Here is a 3,882-nt window from a genome sequence, read left to right as displayed (position 1 = left end):
TATTCATATTGTATTGGCATATCATCTCAGTTGAATTTGGTGAAAGAAGCTTGATTTCCTGGTTATGGATTGAAGCATATTTCTTTTGATTAGCCAAGATTTTAACTAGCTCTGCTTTATTAGTTTGGGGGGGGGAGGTAGGAATTGGGAAGAATAAGTGAACATATATGAGAAAAAATTTTGGCAATTTATAAATAATAGACTCCAAAATTATAGCAGTAAAAACTATTTCTTTAACTTGTAGTACTGGTATTTGAAACAGTACTTTTATCATATTTACATTTTTTGTTTGAAACAAAGGAAAAATACATGCATTATCCTAAAGGGTTGAAGAAATGGATTCACCATACAAGTTGTAGTAGAACACTGTGCAGATATATTCCAGAATTCTAATTACATTTTAAGATTGGACTGCTCACGAAGATGATTTTAGAAAGGAATACACACACACACACACACACACACACATACACACACACAGACAAAATAAAATTGTCGCAATTTTATTTCTCTAGGATGCATTTAGAAGGTAAATAGAGGGTACCATTGAGGATAGATCAACCAGAACAATTTTATGGAAGCCATGTAAGTACTTTCTTCTTAGAATTTGTTGTTAAAAAATTATTAAGTAAAGGCCACTTCAAGTATAATGGAATCTATTTGCAAGACCTTCTGTTTTTGTTGTATAAAAACCAAGAAAGTTAAAATCATGTGCCACGAGTCATGTAATTGGTAATATTAAAGTGGAGTTATTTAAGGAGCTGAGTACTAAAAGAAAGGAAAAAAGAAAGAAAAATAACCTGCAATTCTGTTTGTAAAAGTTTTATATGGGTTACTTCATATTTGCTAAAGATAAGAGCTTGTTTTGAATATCACTTAGCTGCCATACATCTGGGCAAAGCTGTGACCCATGAGGAATGATATTTAATGAAAGATGAGCTATGGATTTTATACTAATTTCGGTCCCACCACTGCCAAGTTCAGCTCCTCATCAGGGTAACAATGACAAACTATTCATCATGCTTTGTCTTCTAGGGTGGCCTTGTTCTCTGATGAAAATCTGCAGTTCCGTGGACATTGCTCATGACTGAGGGGCTCAAACCGAATCAAATGACAGGGATCAGTTGACTTCATGTCTACATACAAAAACACTCCCTTCAGAGAAACAAAAGCAAAGAAGTGAAGAAACTTATATGTTCCTCTTAGAAATTGTTTTCTTAATTCCAGTTAGGTCCAAACATGGCATGCTAGTAACTCATGAAATTTTCTCTCAGTAGGATAAACTTGAAAAATATATTCTCAGAGACTTCTTTCTGAATTACTGATCCACTACCCTTTGTATTTCTAAATTAGAATTCTAGGAAAAAATTGCTCAGTGTAGTGCTCTGGAAAGAAAGCTTTTGACCACTCTGCACACTGTAATTTAATGAAGAACACATTACAATAGATTCAATGATAAAATTATGCCCTGACAATGAAAAGAAAATTAGAAAATATTCTACAATACATATATTATTTAAGTGAAACTTTCTATCTTATGATAGGAAGATTTGAATACATGAAATTTTAATGAATTTTTACAAATGTATTTACATTTCCCACAAACATTTTACAAAAGAACTAGAATGAGTTAAAATTTTATGTTCTACTGTCTACAACTGCAATTGCAAAAGGCAACTATAATAAAGCTTGAAATAAAATTATTTTGTTTCAAAGCTAAAACTGATTATCTTCAAATAAGTCATTTAAGTTTTGGGGAGCTATGTTTACTAATCTCTAAAGTATAATGCTGTCTCATTCACAAGGTGATATTATTACAATTTCTCCCAATTTTGCCTTAGCCTAGAGCAATAACAGAAGCCTAACTCAATGTAGTACTGCCCAGTCAATGTGGGAACAGGGTCCGAGGCTAGTGGTTACAAAGCTAATTCTGCACTAGCAGACAGGGTCTAGAATGAACTCAAATTATTTCATAGAAAAAGATTTTATATATTGATTATTAATATCTGTCAATATAGCTGTATCCCAAGACCAGGAAACTCATATCCTACTATATAATTCCAAGCAAAATTTAAAATGACATTGAATATATATTATTATAGCAGACAAATCAGGTAGAATTGAATTTCAAATACTCACCATCAAAGATATATGATAAAACAGATGGAATCTATGAAAATGTATACCTTATTTGATATTGCTTTCCATGAATAGTGTTTTTGCATATTTCCAAGAGTTATATAAATTACATAGAGAGTGTGTTTTTCTTGACTTTCTGATGCAAGCCCTCCATATATGAGACTTTATACAATAGTGTTATTAACTTTTACTGTAGGAGCAGATATGTATGTGTAATTTCAGTCTTGAGTTATTCTGATGTGATTGTAAGATGACAGAACTATAACACATCTACTGTAAAGAATAGAGGTAAAGAAAAACTTCTTTGTATTATCTTCTTATATTTTCTCTTTGGTTTTTAGGAAACAGCATTCCGTATTATTAAATGGATAATATATAGCTATGCCTAAAATCTTTTAAAATTAAAAATTTTCTTCCAAATTATAATTAACATCCAGATTGAGTTCTATGGCTAAGTAGCTTTTTTTTTTTACATCATACAGTTATCTATTCAACAAGTAAGAACCTTTTCATAGGAGTTGAGGAAGAGGCAGCTTACTAGTTACATACATATGAAAAAAATACCAGCAGTATTAAGAGGAATAATAAGAAGGCATATACAGATCTTCCCCATCTGCAGGTCATAGTCAAAGGCATCCAGAGAGTAGGAGAGACTGTCAATGTAACAAAAGATTTTTGTTGTCCAGGGTCCAATCCAATCCATTGGAGATGTCCACCTAGTCAAAGTACTTGTCCACGTGGTGGTCAGGAGAGAGGGAGTACAGAGACTCCTGGGGGGGCTCCAGAATGCCGGGGCTCTTTCCTCAGACGTGGTGCCCCCAAAGTATCTCCCAGCGGGATCTACCCTCCTGTCATTGATTCGGTTGTTTTTCTTGTCTTTATCTACTGTTGCTGGGACAACTGCAGACTGATCTTCCCAGTTCAAAGTGCAGAATTTTTTCCAATGGTGGCGACCTGCATCGCCTCCTGACTGGTGAAGGGCCACAGAACTAATGGGGGCATCCACAGTCACTTGCTGCACTTGCTTGCTGAGTGAATCCCACTGGCAAACATTTTGCAAGAATATCTAAGAAGAGCAGAGGGTTGGACGACTCCTTCCATACTGGAGACTCACAGCACCAGCAGTTCTCCAGCAAAACACATTCAATCTTAATGGAAGACATTGTCATGGGGGAGATCTTGGTGCTGGTGACACTCGGAGAGCTGGCTCCTAGGTAGCTTTTGAATTCCTGTTTATGTGTTCTAGGAAGTCTTAGCTTTGACTTCCATTTTCCACTTTTATGTATATGCCAGTATATGATGGTTGAACCCCAAGTTGTATTACATAGTCCTAATAGTGTCTTTCAATTCCCTTATGTTCTACTCTCTGATTATTACATTTTAGCATGTAAGAAATCTACTGAAATTTTAAGCCCGCTCAAACCTTTTTGCCTGGGTTCATTTTTTGAATCTTTGAGTTACGAAGGCTACTTACCAGGTTTTTCCTATTAACTGTATTTTTAGTCCCTTCTGGCAAATTCAGAATTAATTTCCCAATAACATGAGGATGTTACATTCAGCACTGGAGAAACTTCATTTCTACTTTAGAAGCAGAGAGGAAGTGTGCATTGATTTTGCACCCAAACAACTTAAATGTTGTGTTCTATAACTGCCCTCTTTGCTGACTGGGGAAACTTTGTGTTGGGAATTCCTTCCAGAAAAAAAAAAAAATTGAGAAAATGATACTTAACTGGTTGTAGTGGA

General features: G+C 34.8%; 1 pseudogene; it reads right to left on the bottom strand.

Moving 5' to 3' along the window:
• Positions 1 to 2,680: 2,680 nt before the first annotated feature.
• LOC102744477 (regucalcin pseudogene) lies at positions 2,681 to 3,302 on the bottom strand (annotated as a pseudogene).
• Between the last annotated feature and the right edge of the window lie 580 nt (positions 3,303 to 3,882).

The sequence above is a fragment of the Leptonychotes weddellii genome, chromosome 11 (genome assembly GCF_054177405.1).
Source record: "Leptonychotes weddellii isolate Sample4059 chromosome 11, ASM5417740v2, whole genome shotgun sequence".
Lineage (NCBI taxonomy): Eukaryota > Metazoa > Chordata > Mammalia > Carnivora > Phocidae > Leptonychotes > Leptonychotes weddellii.
The sequence above is the reverse complement of the archived record's forward strand: the minus strand, read 5'-3'. Positions and strand labels throughout refer to the sequence as shown.